The following is a 19,960-nucleotide window of genomic DNA, read 5'->3' on the forward strand; positions in this document are numbered from 1 at the left end:
GGGGTACATCGTCAAAAGTCTTCCTTGAGAACTGAAGACCCCTCGATTCTTGATCAACATCACCTATCAGCTTCTCCACCAACAAAGGTGCCACATGTGCATCTTATTCCGTGTAAAATCCAGGACACGAAGAAATGGATATCGGGGAGATTTCCAGGGTGAGTTTTTTCGGTTGAAACAAATGGTTTCTGTGTTACAGTTCATACCCTCAGCCATATGGGAACAACCGCTCAGCCTCCAGACCTTTCTCTGGAACGGAGACATCAGTCCTTACCGCAGCCTGGAACACAGGGCTCTCACGCTCATCCTCCCTCCTTTGCTTCTACAGCCTTTGATAACGTGCTCACACCAAAGCACGTCCAACGACACTATCAAGTCATCAAAGAGATGAAAAATGTTCATCTACAAAATTTAAAAAAATAAATGAATCCACCAAAACTCTAGGATAAAAACTGACTTTTTTGTAATTCTAGTCAGAATAATTCTAAGCAGAGTAAGTCATGCTTCAGTGGCTTTGTCTTCTGTGTCAGCCAAGTGGCGAGGATCAGGGCTCCTGAAGGTGGCTCTGGAGACCTCACCCCCGGGTACCGCCCCTTCTCCCACCAGGAACTCCGCTTTCCTCGGGCCCCTCCACTCAGACCCGCCCTAGATTCCCCCCCGACCCCCGCCTGTCTCCCCAAGACCTCGAAGCATTAACAGTCATTCAGCAGAGGAGGACCTCAAACACAGATCCAACCCGGTTTTCTCTCTTGAGCGCTGCTCCTGGGTTTCCAGAGGGTAGTGGTCTCTGCAGGTTGCTGACACTCCACGCTCACACGCCTGGAACCACTGCCTCTTCGGTCCCACGTGATGGCTGTGTTGGTGGTAAAGTCACTCCTGCATCAGCTTTGGTGAATCAGGATACTTGAACTCCAGACCCTCCCCACCTGTAGGCCAACAGGAGGTCCCTGATCTCCAAACCCCCCACCCAGCCCACCTCCTGTTCCTCGGCCTTGGACCGTGTCCTCAGCTCTGTGAGGTCAGAGGCCAAAGGGCCACAGCAGCAGCTCCAGGTGGGACCCACCCTGTGAGCACTGGTCCCACTCAGCTCCTGGGATGCCCTGACTTTGACAGTTGACACCAGGTCTCTTTGGTGTGCTTTTTTCTTTGTTTCTTTTTATCTTTTTCAGAGTTTAATTTGAGGGTCCAATCGCCTTCTAATTTGCCCTAATATTTATCAGTGTGCTTTGCACATAGAGGGCACTCCATAATTGCCCAGAAAACCTGTACCTTTAGCTACAGATATTCATGGAGACTTACCTGTCTCCTCTTCAGAAAAATCTGGATTGGTACCACTACTTACTAGTTATGAGATCTTGGACTAAGGGATTTCATTGTTCTGAGCCTTAATGGCCTCATCTGCAGAATGGGAATGCCATACCTCACCGGGGTCCTGAGGATTAAACTAGAATAGATAGTACACTTCTGCCCTTAAGTTATTCAACAATTCCTATCCCTCTTGCCTGAATTAATCTATGTCATTTTAGTAGTCACTTCTAATGAGTTTTTATTAGTATTAACTTATGTCTATTTTTTAATTCACTGTAGGACTTTGGATCTTTCTTTTTCAATGATTTGCAACCACTGCAGTCTTTATTCTTTTTTACATTCAAATTGTCCCAATTCGGCTTTTGAGTGGCCCCAGCTTTAGGCCGCTCCCCTGTCCTTCAGACACACTCCCTCAGCTGCTACCAGCCTCCTCCACATCTGTGCCAACAACACATTTTCAGCTCACTTTGCCCACATCTGGAATCAGCCTTTTCTCCGAGGGGCTCAGATTCCTTTGGTGGAGAGGAATATTGAGGATCCAAGGCCAGATTATTGCAAGTGCTCATTATTACTGGGGTGTCACTGCATGCAGCCCCTCTCAGTGGGCACAGGTGGGGACACACACACACACACACACACAGGTTTTAAATTGTGAGTTGACATTATTAGGATTCATAATTCTTTCTTCTTAGATTTTATATGTGTACATCTTTTCTCTTACAATGAAACACTTCAAATTGAACATATTTATTTAAGTAATTGATCCTATTAACTCTCTGCTTAACTTTACTTAGATTTTAAATTATGTACCTCCTCTTCCACTGAGACTCTTGTTTATTAAAATCACCAGCATATTCACCTATTTCCTCTCTCTCACAGTTACGTAAAAGAGTTTTAAAATGACACCGTAAGTGCTATTCCTACCTAACAGTAAGATTTTCTTAGTTCTTACAGTCGGTGTCCTTTGTTCAAAAGTCACCCAGCTCTTCTCTCCGCGTGGCCGTATGAACCGTGGTGTATAGCATGAGGCTTGTTTGTCTCACTGTGCTCTCCCACCCCAGCCGCTGTGATGACCAGCTTCACTAGCTCTTATGTATCCCCTAGTGTAACTTTCTTTAAAAGAATAAGCAAATTATTATTTATTCGTCTTTCATAAAAGGTAGCATACTCCTAACTCTACGTACTCAGCTTTTTTCACTTAAAAATATGTCCTAGAGGGTCACTTCACATCCGTACACAGGGCTCTTGTGAGGCAGCGCCCCTGTGTCCCCATCACAAGCAAGGTCAGTGGGCATTTGGAAACCAGCCTCCCAAACCCCCCGCCGTGTATAGCAAATGCTTAAATACTGAGAGCATTTATTATCATTTGCTTCAGGCAAGGAAGAGCTATGGTAAAGTGAGGCTCACAAGAAAGTGCTGGTAGTGTATTAGTAAAATCTGTATTCACGAAGAAAAGCAAAATCCAACAAAAACACCAAGTGTTCAACAAAAACACCTAATCCTAGAGGTAGAAAGCAACAATTTACACTTTGTCTCATATAAGAAAGTGTTTGTTTCATAAGCTTTCAAAATACTTATATATAAAGTCATCTCCTTATTACTGCTTAATGAATAGTGAGAAGAAACCCTGATTCTGGGTCTTCACTGAGCCTCAGTTTCGGATTAAACTCAGGTCGAAGGTGCTACAAGCATCTGGACTGTCAGGTATTTGTCTCCCAGGCCTGTGATTAAAAAAGAGTAATTATTCCTGGTAAGAGATTTTACTATGACGTAATTTGCAAAATTTTGACCGTTGCTGCATCTGGATTATGTTATAACCCCTTTCCTAACCCCTTGTAGAACTGTCTGTGTAGGCTTGGACACCACGTGGGGACACTTTTGTCTGATGTGGCAAGACTGAAAGGAGGGGAGAGGGAACTGTGTTCCAAATTCGTGCATTTTGTTCAAAAGTCACTTAACTCTTTTCTCTGTGTGGTCGTATCAGTGACACAGAGTTAGGCTGTACAAGTGTTGACCCTTGAAGAATTTATAAAATAAGCTTTCTTCATAGATATATAACTGAATCACTGTGCTGTACACCTGAAACTAACACAACACTGTGAATCAACTATACTGCAATTAAAAAAAAAGAAGAAAAGTAAGCTTTCTTCATCTAAAATGATTTTAGTCTGAGTAGAGGGTTATTCACATGACTTTTAGAATTATATCCACTGTTGCTATTTTTTCCTGCTTCAAATATTTACTTATGATATAGTTCCACAAAGTTACTGCTCCTGTACTTTGTAAATTCTTTTTGAATCAAAACCACATAAAAGTGTTTGGTAAATTATGAACATTTCACTAAAATATAATTTCTACAACCTATTGATATTTCTATAACAAATTCCAATTACTGAAAATTTCTAAATCTTCCATCTTAAAAGCAATGTTCCTATAAATTAACCAAATTATGAGACTCTTGTACCCAACTCCCTCTGAATATGTGTGTGTACACACACACACACACACAATTATTTTCCTATGAACCATATTACTTTAAAAATTTTTTATTTTGAAGTTATAGATTCCAGTCAAACCAGGAATTTGGTACTACAGGGAGAACCCATGTGCCTTTCACTCAGTTTTCCCAAGTTACATCTTACATAGTTATAGCACAAAACCAGTGGGAGGAGCTGACAGGTACAGTGGGTGTGTGCACACCTGTGTCATTTTATCATATGCGTAGTTTTGTGTGACCATCACCAGACCAAGATCCAGAACCTTTCCATCACCGCTGAGATCACCCTCATGCCTCCTTTCAGAGTCACTATTATCACCCTTCCCACCCCCCCAACCCTAACCCTGGAAATCACTATCCTTTTCATATCTATAGTTTTGTCATTAAAAGAATGTTATATATGTGGAATGGAACAGTAAGTGAACTTCTCAGGTTGGCTTTTTAAATTCAGCATAATACCCTTGGGACCCTGCCAAGTTGTCGAAAGTACCAATGGTTCATTCCTTTTACAGAGAAGATGTTTCCATGCTATGGATGGACCCCACTTTATCCATGCACCTACTGATGAACATTTTGGATTTTTTCCCAGTTTTTTGTCTATCAAGGATAAAGCTGCTATAAAAATTCACGTACGTGTTTTGTGTGAACATAATCTTCATTTCTCTGAGATGAGAGCCCAGAAGTGCAATTATTGGAGCCTACAGCAGTTGTAGGTTCAGTTTTATGAGAAACTGCCAAACTGTTTACCAGAGTAACTATGAAATTTACATTCTAATCAGCAGTCAGTTTATTTGCATTCTCAATCATAATTATTTTAAAATTCTGGTTTGATAATTCCAACATGTCCTATCTGACTCTGGTTCTGGTCTCTTCAAACTGTTTGTTTGTTTTTTGCCTTTTAGTGTACCTCGTTAATTTCGTTTTGAATGGTTACCCATGATGCACTGGGGAAGAGGAACTACTCTAAATAGAACTTTAGTAACCCTGACAGCGAGGTGGCGGGAGGGTTCTCAGTCCCATTATTACGTCTTAATCTTTTCGTATTTGCTTCTGGATTGTGAGCTTCACAAGTGTTTCTTAGCCCCCCACCTTCCCCCTTGGTTGTACGGATGGCTCCGGGGGCTGGAGTTGGGTATTTCCCTTCCCCCACTTCAACTGTGCTTTGGTGAAACCTCAGCAGGTTAGGCTCTGGTCAAGTTTCTCCTGAGATCAGAACTTTTTTAAAAGAATAGAATGTTCTGAAATATTTCAAAAAGGATACGTACCCCCTTCTTCTGTGAAAAGATGTCAAAGTTCACGTAACTGTGCAGACCCTCCATGTCTGGGGCCCCCGGGGTTTTGACTCAGCAATTCGTCGCGTACAGGTTAGGTTTTCCTGCCCCGGCGCTGATTTGCATGGAGGTCTCTGCTCTGGTGAGTTTGATTCTCTACATCTGTCTCTACGTGTCTCCAAATTTTAGGGAGATTCAATTTGCTTTGTGACCTTACTTCTCTGATGGATCTAAGAAGTGTTACCGATTTTTCCATTTGTTGAGCTTTTTACTTGTTTTTAGGATGGAGAGGTGACTGGAAACCCTACTGATTGATTTTTGAGCCAACTTTGCATTCCTGGGGAAAAAAAAATCCCTTGTGGTCATAACATAAAATTATTTTTATATATTGATGTATTTGATTTGCTAATAAGAAATGTTAAGAAATGCTGTTTATTTATTAAAGATATTGGTTTGTACTTTTTAAAATATTGTCTTTGTTTAGTTTTGGTATCAGGGTGACACTGACTTCATAGAATGGGTTGGGAAGTATTTCCTCCTCTTGTTGGAAGATTTTATAGAAGTGATATTAGTTCTTTAAATGTCTGGTATTTTTCTCCAATGAAAACATCAGGACCTGGAGTTTTGAGGGGACTTTTAAAATTATGAATTCAATTTCCTTAGTAGCTTTCATACAAGATTATCTGTCTCATATTGGGTAAGTTGAGGCAGCTCATATTTTTCAAGGAGTTGGTTCATATCCTCTAAATTGTTAAATTTATGTGTGTAGAACTGTTAGTATTCCTTTATTATCCTTTTAATTTCTGTGGGATCTGTAATGACATCTCCTGTTTTATTCTTAATATTAGTAATTTGCATCTTCTCTATTTATTTTCCTGTGTCATGTTAAGGGTTGATCAGTTTTGTTGATCTTTAAAAAAACCACCTTTTTATTTCATTAATTTTCACAACTGAATTTCTGTTTGCAGTTTTATTGACTTGTTTTGTTTTTATCATTACTATTTTATTCTTTCTATTACTTTCAGTTTGTTTGCTTTTCTTTTTCTATTTTTTATAAATTTATTTATTTATTTATTTATTTATTTATTTATTTATTTAATTTTGGCTGCCTTGGTCTTTGTTGCTGTGCATGAGCTTTCTCTAGTTGCGGCGAGCGGGGGCTACTCTTGGTTGCAGTGCACGTGCTTCTCATTGTGGTGGCTTCTCTTGTTGTGGAGCATGGGCTTTAGGTGCGTGGGCTTCAGTAGCTGCAGCGTGTGGGCTCAGTAGTTGCGGCATGCCTGCTCTAGAGCGCAGGTTCAGTAGCCGTGGCACACAGGCTTAGTTGCTCCGCAGCATGTGGGATCTTCCCAGACCAGGGATCAAACCCCTGTCCCCTGCACTGGTAGGCAGATTCTTAACCATTGCGCCACCAGGGAAGTCCCTGATTTTCTTTTGCTAGTTTCTTGAGTTGGTGATTTACATTATTGATTCGAAAATTTTCCTCTTTTCTAATGTAAGCATTTAGTTCCATAAATTTCCCTTTCAGTTCTACTTTAGCTGTGGTCTCATAAGTTTTGATGTGCAGTAGTTGTATTTTCATTTTCATGAAACACTTACTTTAAATTTACAGACTTGAAGCCCAAGAACCACTAAGAAACTTGAAAAAAAAAAACCACATATGATAACTTGATGAGCTAAAATATAAATTACTGAAGAGAATCCTGATGTACAAAAGCAGACTCTGGTCACTATAATTATTCAGTGACAAATAAAGCCATATATATATATATATATATATATATATATATATATACACACACACATATATATATATGACTTCATTAGTAAGTAGGGGAATAGAAACAGTTTTTAATCTTATTTAATCTAATTATAATATCTGATATTTATATGGTACTTTAAAAAATATGATGCATGCAGAAGAATTTTATAAATGGAAATGAGATTTAGGGGAATAAACATTAGTCCAAGTCACATGGCTCATAACTAGTTATTGATACATTAAATTCTATTGCTGGCCTGGCTGTTACTCAAGTACGCTCAGGCTAAAAATGGCTAATTTCAAAATGAGCACAGCATATAATGCCTTTTCTGCCTGAGGAACAGTTGTTCAAGCAGGCAGTTGATGGGCGTTTGCTACCCTGAACTTTTCTGTGCTGCTCTGACTTCAGGGCAAGGAGTCCACACCTGTCGTTCACATCACCTGCACAGTGACTGACTCGCAGTGTCAGAATAGCTTGTATCAGGCCCAGCCCAGGACCCGAGGTGCTGGCGGGGGACTCAACACCGAGGAGGTCTCTCATCCCCTTAGGAGCCTCACATCCAGTCTCCCGAAATGCAGAGTCTGTGTCAAACCCCCAGTTTTGCCCTAGTTACCAGTGTGAGTGAAAAAATGTCGCTGCCATATCAGTACACACAGGATGTTGCAGCCATCAAGCCATCACATTACAGCCTCCTGGACGGTGAGCCCTGAGGGAACTCAGGATGGAAACAGGGTGCCTGCCATCTAGCAGTCAGCCACTGCAGCCCACCCCCAATAGTGTACCCTGAGGGGACTCAGGATGAGAAAGCATAGGACACTGGCCCCAGATGGCTGAGGTGCAGATCAAAGGGATGATTTCAGTGAGCCCAGACTCTTGCACCTTCCCATGCATAGAAAAGTGCTAAATTCCTTAACTTGAGATGCCTGGTTTTCTTTAATTAACAGTAATCCTTTGATGTTCCGACTACCTGGTCTTTTTTGCAAAAACCCCTATGTACCCTGGCTCCCCCCTTACCTCTTTGGAGCAGTCCCTCAGGCTGCGTCCCGGGCTTAAGTTCTCAGTGTTGTCCTCCTAATAAAACATAACTCTCAACTTTTAGGTTGTGCATTTTTATTTTCAGTTGACACCAGCACAATCCAGCCTATGATATCATGTGTCCACTGACCTGACAATAAACTGGGCTGAGGCTCACAAATTCCAAACCAAGCCTGAACCTGCGGGGACATCTGTAATTAAGCGTCCCTCCTGGGTGCTCCTGTGTCTCCGGCAGAGCTGCCTGTCACAGTGCCACCCTCAGGGGCCCCCAGGGTCTCCCCGCCAGGGAGAAGGGAGGGTCATCACAGCATCTAGCGCTGCAGGCAGCACAGAGCTGGAACTCAGGGCATGTACAACTGAGTTACAGTTTTAGAATTAAATAATGAATTGACACAATGAAAATAAAACTGCCATGGCTACACAGAAGGGTAAATTGCCAACATGCTTTAGATTTTTACACGGAATGGTGAGCCACAAGAAGACAGGGCGTTAATGAAGAAAGGCCTAAGTGGGTGCCTGGGGGCACCGCCTCCTCCCCCATCAGGGACTAAGCACTGAGGAAGAGCCCAGCACAGCAGGATGGCAGGACAGCGAGGGAGACCCAGGCAGCCAGGAGCCCAGCATTCGTCTTCTAGATCAGTGATACCCCCTTCTGCTCTGCCTCATCTTTTTAGCAAACCGTCTACTGAATTCTTAATTTGTTATTGCATTTTTCAGTTTCAACTTTTTCAGTATCGCCCAGTTCTCAGTGAGACTCTCCAACTTTTCTTCTGTCTTCTTGTGCGTGTTAACCTGTTACTTTAAAAACCTTCTGAAATAGTCACCATATCTTGATAACCTGTGAGTCTCTCATTTCCTATTTTGCTTTTCTCTTGGTTTGGGGTCATTTGGTATTTCTTGGCTTGCCTGGCAATTTTGAATTAAATAACAGATACTGTGAAAGCGACATTGTACGGGCCCTGGATAGAGCCTTTTGGCTGACAGAGTACAGGAGGGCTACAGTGATCTGGCCGCGAATGGATTTGAGGCTTTGTTCGGGCTGGTCTTTTCCAGTCCCCCCTCACTCCTAGGGCACAGCCTTTCTTGAAGTCTTGGCTGAAAACTCCTGCTGTTTGCTGGGGCCCCTCCACACGCTCTCCTCAGCACTGTAGTCCTGGCAGGTCTCTGCAAGCTCCAGCCACCCAGCTGCTGCTTTCTGCTCGGGTTCTGCTTCTCTTGCCTGGCACACTGCAGCTTTGCAGTCTGCAAATGCCTTGAAGGAAAATTACATGAAGAATTTTGGCCTCACTTCTTTGTGGTTCCCTCCTCTTCTCAAATGCAGCCTCCCTCTCAGTTCCCAGCCGCCCTGGCGGCCCCAACACCAACTTCCACCTCCCAGCTCAGCCAGAAGCTGCCACCCTGGGCTACGGCTTTCCGCAGGACATCTGTCCCTGCTCTAGATCCTGCAAATGCCCTGAGCAAACACTGGAGAGGTGAGTATGGAGCTTAGCTCAGTGAGCCTGCCTTTTCTCTGACAGCTAGACCTCCAAGTCCTTTGCACTCTGATATCTTCAAACCATTAAAAAAAAAAAATGCATGTATATTTTATCCAAACCTTAGAGTTGATCTCAATGGGAGAGTTTTTCCACACACTTCATCATGGTGTGAATGAAAAATGTCACTGCCACATCAGTAACAAAGCATCATCAAACCATCAAACCATCACATTACAGCTTCCCTGATGGTGAGCCCCGAGGGAACTCAGGATGGAAACAGGGTGCCCGCAATCCAGCCGTCAGCCACTGCAGCCCACCCCAGCGGTGCACCCTAAGGAGCCTGGGGATGAGAGAGCACAGGACACTGGTCCCAGGTAGCTGAGGTGCAGAACAAAGGGATGATTTCAGTAAGCCCAGACTCTTGCATCTTCCCATACATAGAAAAGCGCTAAATTCCTTAACCTGAGATGTCTGGTTTTCTTTAATTAACAGTAATCTTTTGATGTTCCCACTACCTTGTCTTTGTTGCAAAAACTCCTGTATATCTTGGCTCCCCCCTTACCTCTTCAGAGCAGTCCCTCAGAGCTACCTGAGAGCCTGTCTGGGCTTAAGTCCTCAGTTTTGTCTGCCAAATAAAGCAGAATTCTCAATTTTTAGGTTGTGCATTTTTTTTTTTCAGTTGACACTAACAATTCCCAAGTGAGAAAGGAGAAGATGATAAGTAGCCCTGTAAGATAGGATGTTAACCTGTAAAAATCGGTCAGACGTTTTCACTGTTTAGGCGAGTGGGGATGGTGACTCAAAGATGCTATGGATTTATTGATCTATAAAAAGTCAGACAGCAGGTTATGGAATTTAGCAATCTCCTATATGCATTCCTTTCCCGGATGATTCTGTGCATCCCTGTATTTGAACAGGCTCTTTTGTCTTCCTGCTGGTTCTATCCTTAGCAAATTAAACACAATTTTGCATGTGTTGTCTATCCATTTATGTAAAGATATAATTTATATCAGGATTCAGTTTCACAGTTTATAGCAAGTACATCTGACCAACAATTATTAGGAAAATTATATGTACAGCGTAAATGTATGTGGTTCTTTATTGCTAGGAACTCTTGCTTTGCTTTGCTTACCCTCCCTTTGTTCCTACAGGAGATGCGGGGTGGGCAAATTGAGGTGGAGAATGTTTGCACCACAGATATTAGACCTGGGAGGTCTTTTATTCAGACTCCCTCAACCCAGAGATGGGAAAGCTGAAACCTAGAAACATCAAGAGACTAGGACTGAGATTGTACATTAGACTTTCTTTTGCAAAGCATGGATTTGTCTCTCAAGCGTTTCTGGTACAATCTAACATGCCAGCTGGCCTGCCTGTTTCAAAATTGCAAGTGTGAATGACGACCACAGGGCACCCATTTGCTGTTGCCAAAGGCCTACTAAGGCTTTTTGAATTCAAATGGAATATTTTTAAAACATGTAAATCACGTTTTTCATTTATTTCCAATTTAGACCATTTCTCCCAATACAGTTTTAGTGGTCGCCGTGGAAAGCCGGGGTGGGAGTGTTGGAGCTCCTGGGACACACTGCTCACTCTCAGGGCGCAAGCAGTGTCCACACGGATGCCCGTGTGTGTCCCCATATTCCATCCAGGCTACCACCCTGCAGCTGCCTCCTGGTTTCCTCCCCTTTGATGGCCCTAGGTCTCAGCTCCTGGGACCTCCTCCTTCAAGGGCCAGTCTAATGCCCGAGCTCCCAGATTCTGCCAGCATCTTCCGCCTTCTTCTGCAGTCTGTGTTTCCCTCTGATCCCCGCACACAAGGCACAAACATTCACCTATGTGGGGAAACACTGGCGCTGTTGCCAGACTGTTTAAATGATTCATCACCTTACTCTGGTAGTTAGACCTAGCTTTATTCAATACTACAGCACGTCATCAAGTTTAACCTTCAAAATAGAAACCTAAGGAGCATCCTGAAAAAATGGAAGAAATGGCAGCTCCAGGAAATAGCCTTTTCCCAAATGCCATTAATATATCTGTGGACCAAAAAATGTCACCTGCCCTTCCAGTAAACAATGAATGTTGGGGTCTCCAAGCCATCAGCCACTATGGCCACCCCAGACCACAGTGGGCCCTGAGGGGAATTCAGGATGGAGAAAACCAGGATACTGGCCCTAGGTAGTCAAGGTGTGTATCAAAGGAATGATTTTAGTGAGCCCAGACTCTTGCATCTTCCCATACATAGAAGAACACTAAATTCCTTAACCTGAGATAGCTGGTTTTCTTTAAATAGTAATCTTTTGATGTTCCAGCTGCCTGGTCTTTGCTGCAAAGGTCCCTATGTTTGGCTCCCCCCCTTACCTCTTCAGAGCCATCCTTCAGAGCTATCTGAGATGCTACTACCTTCCAGGCTTGAAGTCCTGGGAAAGTCTGCCAAATAAAGCATAATTCCAACTTTCAGGTTGTGCATTTTTTTCAGTTGACGTATCTAAAAAGTCACCTGAAACATACATAAGGTCAGCAGTGGATATGAAGTGAACGTTGTGAGATCAGAAATGAGGGAACAGCCCACCATGATGCACCGGCAGCAACAAAAGGTACACGGGCCATGGACATCTGGTCTCCCTTGCAGTTCCGTGTGTGGACAGCGACATAGCTGGTCTGTCCATACATCCCAGCCATCCAGGCACTAGGATGAGCTTCTGAGTCACCCCCGAGGCGGTTCCTGGATTGGTCAGATGCCCCTCATATCGGGCTTGTACAAAGGCCGAGAGGGTCTCATCAATATTGAACGGTAAGCTTTGCAATCAGTAATAATGTTATGAATTAGAACAGAATCTATACTCATAATAGAATAAAATGTATTGAAACCACAGTTTTCCTAGCCTTCTTCAACACATAAATTGATATCTGAACAAGAACTGGATTTGGGAAATCAGTGAGTGTCTAAACCACAGGTGCAGAGCTGACAACATGGATCAACACTAAGTTATTGTGAACAAATAAGGAAAAGTAAACCAAGCATTGCCTATTATGTCACATGAGCCAGGATTCAACCTAAGGAGGAAAGAGAAGAAAGGAGATCTAGTGATGGTCTGGAAGGCATTTAACAACTGGCTCTCAGATAGAAAAAGGAAAAGGAAAGAAGACCCAGGAAGCAGAACTGACAGTTATACTTTCATCAAGTCCACCCCGGAGCTGCTAACACGTGACTTTGGAAGAAGTCGCAGACTTGGGAACAGAAGTGACCTCCTGGGCATGAAACCCAGGCTGCTCAAGTAAGAGAAACTTGCCCTTAGCAGGAAGGTTGTTCGATGATTTTATCTAATTCGATTCTATGGGAAGACAAAACCTACGGCACACAGGACAGAAAATTATGAGACATTTTCAGTAGACCCAGAAATAGTCTGCTTCATTGAGAGTTTCCTCTTTTATTAATAAAAGTTCCAATTGCACAAAGTATTCTCCTATACCTTTAAATTCAACTCCACAGCTAGTATCTTCTCTTTATTTTCCCTAGTTTTATAAAATCAATGCTTTTCATCTTTTTCTTTATTTGACTTGTTAGCAGTCATAATTTTATTGATTTGGTCGAAGATAGTTTTTGGTTTTATCAATTCTATTTTTTAAAATTTTCTAACTCATTATTTTTCTATTTGTTTGACTAGCTACTAACTTCTGTGTTATTTTTGGACATTTTGTTTTTCTCTTCTTTGGAATCTTTGCTTGATTTATTTTTATCCTTGTTTAGAAATGGAAATACTTAAGACAATGATTTCCTTGAAGGATAGTACACAGTCACAGCTGACTAGCTCGATGGTTTGTTGTGTAGAATTCCTTCCTTCATTCTGCTCTCGGTGTCCCTCTAGTTCGAACTGGCCATGTTCCTGCTGGTAGAATCCCCTCTCCATTCCCGGCTTCTGCTGAGACAGCTGATTAAGTCCGCAGCTCACCAGGATCACTTTATCAAATAGTTTTCCAGCCGCACCCCTAGTATTCTCTTTAGAACCAGCTTTCTAATTTTCTGAAACATGGATAGGCTGAGAATGTTCCAAACCTCCAAGTTCTGATTCCCTTTTGCTTAACAATTCTGTCTGCAGTTCACCTCTCTCCTGAGACCTGGCTGTCCTAATCCCTACAGCATCAAAGTGCTTTTCTCACCATCAGGCTCCGGGGGATTGCTGGCCACTGCTCTCTCCTCTGCACAGGACAGATCCAAGGCCAGTAAGACTTCCTCTTCTTTGTTGGACTCTTTCTTTCTTTACTCCAGAAATTCAAACATGAACTACTTTATGTCTGCCTACTGGACTCTTTTCACTGATGCTTGGTGAGGCATTTCCATTAACAGACTCAAAAGTCTCTTTAACTAAGAACATTTTTTTTTGTTGTTGTTAATTTGTGTTCAATCTGTTCACTGTTCTGATGTCTCGTTTAGGAAGTGAGATTTCATCTCTTCCTGACTTCTCTGTCAACGTTTTCCTTTCCATCTTTACACCGTTTGCCATGTCCACACCTCTAAGCTAACTCACTTCACTTCTCCACTGCAATATTTAAACACTGGAAAATAAAATTTTAGTTTTCTCATTAGCTTTCCTAATCTCCCTGAATTACTTTAAATCTAATTTCATAGATAGATCATTCTTTTCAACGTTTATTTTGAGAACCTAAATTACCTTTTATTCCAAATTTGTTTCCTCTTTCTTTTAGTACATTTCTTTCAGTACATTTATTTTTGCACATGAGTTTCTCTTTTTGGATCCCTAGGGCACCTGGTCACTCATCCATCACCCTGAGCTGCTTCTCCATGGCAGGGCCTTGCTTTGATGTCCGGCCTCTGATCTGGGACGAGTCTCTCTGGACCAGGTTTCTGCTTGAGGGTACGGATCACCTGACTTACCATTCTTCCCTCTCTCCTCAAGGTCAGACACCTCCTTGGCCTCCCTCTTCATTTCCTCAAAGATGTTTCTTTTTGAAAATTTCTTGCCTGTCTAATCCTGTCTTGGTATCTCTGACTCAGAGGGCCCACACTAGCACAATGAGGAAGACAAAGTCCAGGTTACAAGGTCGGGGGTGGGGGCAGGGAGGGGGTGACATAAAACACTTGAAGGCGTGTTGAGAGGACTGAGCCTTGGGGTGGCTTGCTGCTTCTGAGCAGGTAAGGGGGAGGAAAATTCAGACAGGAAAGAGATGCAGATGAAGCTTATAAATTGCCTTAATTCCCTTTTAGGAATTAAAGTAGAGAATCAGATTCCTTTTAATAATTTTTTGCCTGTGCTTCTGGAATGAGACAATTCTGATCTCATGGCTTTAGGGTCCCACATTAATCTCTTCATCTGCAGTCTGGGGGTGTGGAAGCTACAAGCTTGCCAGGAATTGACACAACGCTGTGTTCCAACACCTGTCTCATCTCTCCCTCCCTCCCTCCCCTGTCCCTCTCCACTCCTTTCCCCACACAGCTTGCAGAGTTGTATCCAAACTATTATAATGACACTCTAAATTACAGGATGTATGGGGAAAGAGACTAGAAGAGAACACAAAAATGAAAACAGTGGATGTTTTATTGATAGGAAATAGTAGCATGTTGTTCTCCTGTTTTCTAATTTATTTTTTATTGCCATAATATACGTGTAAATGTTTTAAGGCAGGGTGGCAGGGGGATGGGGGTGGGGAATGAAGCCAGGCTCTACAGAACAAATAGAACATTCCAGAAATCTATCCTACTTCTATTTGCCAACTTTGGACAACCTCCCTGTAAGGGTGGGTCACTTCCCTTAGTTTTGTTTTCTGTTCAATCAATAAAAGAATAGAACAAATATTGATTGTATCACCAGTTTGTTCTCCAGTTTTATGGCATATGTAAATCCACTCTTAAATATTTGTATACACTCATTCTCCATGTTAAATAATTTCTAAAACAGAAAAATAATCTGTGAGTAGCAGTTAAGCAGGCATGTGGTGCTTGGATGCTTACCTAGGGGCTGTTTTCCTTTCCTCTCAGGCACATGAAATGATGCGAAAATACAATTTATTTTTAAGACAAGTTTCAACAAAGAATAGAAAAACTTAATCAGTTGCAGATTATACCAAATAATAAAAACTTTTATTTTAGTATTTGTTCATCCTTTCTAATATATCTGTAAATTCAACCCCAGATATATATATCTCTTTAATAATATAAAAATAAATTACTAATTATTTCAGTTAACATTATTGTTATATAAAAACAATTTCAATCATTATTAAAAAAAAGAGAAATTTCCCTTCAAAAGCTTATTTATGGTTATGCTAATAGAAATCTAACCAAAGACATTTAGGGAAAATTGATACGTCCTAGAACAATATCATGGTGGTATGTTTCAAGGACACAGGCAAAGCATGATAGATGCAGACAATAAGAATGTCTCAAAGAAGCTGTAGAGGAGAGCAGTTTGCACCCCCCCCCCCATATGTCTCTTTGGCATGAGGATTAATTTAGGCTGATTATTTTGAAGACACAGAATGTCTTACATTTTTTAATTAATTAATTTAACTTTGGCTGCGTTGGTCTTTGTTGCTGCGCATGGGCTTTCTCTAGTTGCAGCGAGCGGGGGCTACTCTTCGTTGCGGTGCGTGGGCTTATCACTGTCGTGGTTTCTCTTGTTGTGGAGCATGGGCTCTAGGCACGTGGGCTTCAGTAGTTGTGGCACGTGGGCTTCAGTGGTTGTGGCTCGTGGGCTCAGTAGTTGTGGCTCGCGGGCTGTAGAGCACAGGCTCAGTAGTTGTGGCGCATGGGCTTAGTTGCTCTGTGGCATGTGGGATCTTCTTGGACCAGGGCTCAAACCTGTGTTCCCTGCATTGGCAGGCAGATTCTTAACCACTGCACCACAAGGGAAGCCCAGAAGTTCTTTCTTTTTACCTCCCCCTTAGCTGCCTAAAGCTTTGAGATGAAGGGACTGTCCTTGGAACAGAATTATCAGCAGGGAGGGATTTCTGCAAAAAATTGGGATAAGGGGTGGGGGTGGGGGGGAACTGGCAGAGCCCAGAGGCCAGAGTCCACTCTGTGTCCCACTGTCCCAGCAAATATTTGTTTACCAACATTTGCTTTTCCATCTCCACGTGAATTGCCTTCACCCCCTTTGAATTTCCAAGCCACTACTCCCAACATCCTCTTTCGTCTTTAGCTGAAGACGGTATTTAAGATGAGGGCCTTGACCATTTTAGAAAGTTACTCAGTTTTCCTGGGTCTCTCCCATGTATACATATTATTAAATTTTGTTTATTTTCTCCTGTTAGTCTGTCTCATGACCATTTTACTCTTAGACCAGCCAGAAGAACTTAGAGTACATTTTCTTCCTCCCCAATAAAACTATGGGACACATTTTGTGGGTCTTATCACACATATCTTGTAATTACATAACTAAGTAGTTTTCTAATTATTTCCCAGGATAACCCACACAACTAAAGCCATAACAGAAGACAAAGGGATATAGAGGTACGATAGGGGTGTGGACTAATGAGCTCTTTATTTTTTAAACATTCTAATAATTCACCATTATTCCAGATTTCCCAAATTACCCCAAATATAATTTCTGTCCTGGTCTTGTGAATGTCTCAAGTAGGACAAGCTGTATTGTCAGGTGGGATGGAGTCACTATGTAGGCGGGCAACACTCCAAAGATGTGAACTAGTAAAACCAAAAGAGAAACAGACTTGGAGAGCTGGGGCCAAACTGGACTTTCCTCTCCTCAAGCTCATGTACCTTCACCTCCTGGGCCACTTGCTCCTAAGGCCCCAGGACAACTGCAAACATGTGAAACACAAAACTGGGTCCCAGGGCCCAAAAGAACCAGGACCAGGAATGGGTACTTCTGAGCAAGGCCTCAGCCCCCAAGGAATGGAAAAGGAGCCAAGAAAGGGTGAAACATTTGAATGGATCAATTACCATAGGAAAGCTGGATAAAAAGTCTACTATTCAAAAAAGATGCCAATGCCAGGTAACCTGATGGTTGATTTTAATGTAACCTTTAACCCTAGAGCTATTTAAACTATTCTGTCATACGATAAAATAAAGAGCCCCCCCCAGTAATATCATGAAGCCAGGAAAACTTTAATTCCAAAGTCTAATAAAGATGGTAATGATGTACTGAGAAATGCAAGTATGGTTCAACATTAGAAAACTTATCAACATGTTTTATACTAATACCTATAACAGCAAATCCTTTATCATATGAAGTCATTTAATAACATTTAGCAGATACTCTTAGTAAAACACTGCAAAGACAGAAAAGCTCTGAAATAAAAGGAAAGCTGTTTAACAAAATCTAATGAGAGTTGTCCTCTTGAATAATGAGGCACTAAAATCATTTCAGTTAAAATCAAGGACTGGGTGGGGGCGGAGTCAAGATTGTGTATGAGGAGGATGCGGAATTCGCATCTCCACACAACTAGGGCACCTACCAGGCACCCGTGGGGGACCATGGACACCTAAGGGGATGGAAGGAACCCCAAGCAACCAGGTAGGACGTGGGGCATGGGGGGAGTGAAGGGGAAGGAGAAGTGGAGGTGGGACAAGACTGGCACCCCTGAGGGGCAGCTGGGGGAGGGGAAGGGATCCCACACCCGAAGGGGGAAATTGGGGGACCATTGGGAGGGCAGAGGATCAAAAGGGAGCGTGGCCAGGTTTCTCCTGCCCAGGTGGACCCCCAGGAACCTGCTGAGATCCCAGACCTGATCCTCTGCCCACTGAGGGCCCCTCCAGCCACACGGGTCCTGAAGGAGAGGGAATGGGGAGCAAAATTAAAAGCCAGACCTCTGGGACCAGCACCCCTGAGGGGTGGCTGGGGGAGGGGATGAGTTCCTACACCCAGTGGGACCCACCCACATTTAGGGGTCCAGCGGTGACGGGGGAGACACTGGGGGAGATGGTGGGGGAGGGGCGCGAAGGAACAGAAGGGAACAGGGCCAGTGCATTCCCTGTCCACTAAGGCACCGGGGAACCTGTTGGGCTCCCGGGCCTAATCCTGTGCCTCAGAGCCTCCCTCCTGCCGTGCAGAGCCCAAGCCCCACCCCTACACCCCACCAAGGGCCCCACCTCTATACTCGGAGACCCCCTCAAACAAAGGGCCTAAACCCCACTCACACACCCTCACTCAGGGCCCTACCTCCAAACTCTGGAACTCCACACTCCAGAGGCCCTCCTTTCACGTGCTGCCACTCCCCTTCTGCACAGGTCCTAAGCAGAGGCCCTGCCCCACGCTTGAATGATGCCCTGCCTAGGCCCCACCCCCAGGGCCTTTTCCGGCTGCCTGTGTCCTGAGACTAGGCCCCGCCCCACGCTCAAATGTCACACCACCACCCGCCTAGGTCCTGCCCCACCCAAAACCCCACCCCTGCCTAAGTTCCACCCCTGCCTGAACTCTGCCCCCATAGCCAAGGCTTTATTATTTTTTCTTTTTTCATCTTTTAGATTGGGGTTTAGATAGTGGATTCATTGTTGTTGATTCATTTATATTTTTATTTTTTCTAATAAATCTTTTACTTTTCTAATTTTATTTTATTCTTTACACTTTGTTATTGTTCTCTCCTTTTGTCCTGTTCCCCGCCCGCCCCCGTTTTTTTTCTCTGTTGTGGTTTTATTTTACCATGTTGCAGTTGTTTCAATTGTATTTTTATTTTTCCTAATATATTTTTTATCTTTCTAATTTTATTTCGTTCTATTCTTTGTTATTGTACCACTCCTTTTTTAAATTTTTCTTTCTCTTTTTTTCTTTTTTTTTGCCACACAACACAGCTTGTGGGATCTTGGTTCCCAGGCCGGAGGTCCAGCCCCAGCTCCTATGGTGGGAGCTCTGAGTCCAAACAGCTAGACTAACAGAGAACTTCAGACCCCAGGGAATATGAATTGGAGTGAGGCCTCCTGGAGGTCCTCATCTCAGCACCAAGACCCGGTTCTATCCAACTGCCTGCAAACTCCAGTCCTGGACACCTCAGGCCAAACAAACAATAAGAGGGGAATAGAGCCCCACCCATCAAAAAAAAAATGAAATGACAAAAAAATACATTACAGATAAAGGAGCAAGGTAAAAACCTAAAAGACCAAATAAACAAAGACACAATAGGCAACCTACCTGAAAAAGAATTCAGAGTAATGATAATAAGATGATCCAAAGTCTCGGAAACAGAATGGAGAAAATACAAGAAACATTTAACAAGGAACTAGAAGAACTAAAGAGCAAACAAACAGTGATGAACAAGGCAATAACTGAAATTAAAAACACTCTGGAAGGAATCAATAGCAGAATGACTGAGGCAGAAGAATGGATAAGTGACCTGGAAGATAGAATGGTGGAAGTAACTGCTGGAGAGCAGAATAAAGAAAAAAGAATGAAAAGAATTGAGGACAGTCTCAGAGACCTCTGGGACAACATTAAATGCACCAACATTTGAATTATAGGGGTCCCAGAAGAAGAAGAGCAAAAGAAAGGGACTGAGAAAGTATTTGAAGAGATTATAGTCGAAAACTTCCCTAACATGGGAAAGGAAATAGTCAATCAAGTCCACGAAGCCAGAGAGTCCCATACAGGATAAACCCAAAGAGAAACATGCCGAGACACACATTAATCAAACTATCAAACA

At 42.9% G+C, this 19,960-nt stretch overlaps 1 protein-coding gene across 1 annotated transcript in view; it reads right to left on the minus strand.

The window, feature by feature from the left end:
- VWC2 (von Willebrand factor C domain containing 2) overlaps positions 1–19,960 on the minus strand; it is a 116,453-nt gene that overhangs the window by 1,407 nt on the left and 95,086 nt on the right. The window lies entirely within an intron of this gene.

Source organism: Balaenoptera ricei, chromosome 9, assembly GCF_028023285.1.
Source record: "Balaenoptera ricei isolate mBalRic1 chromosome 9, mBalRic1.hap2, whole genome shotgun sequence".
Classification (NCBI taxonomy): Eukaryota; Metazoa; Chordata; class Mammalia; order Artiodactyla; family Balaenopteridae; genus Balaenoptera; species Balaenoptera ricei.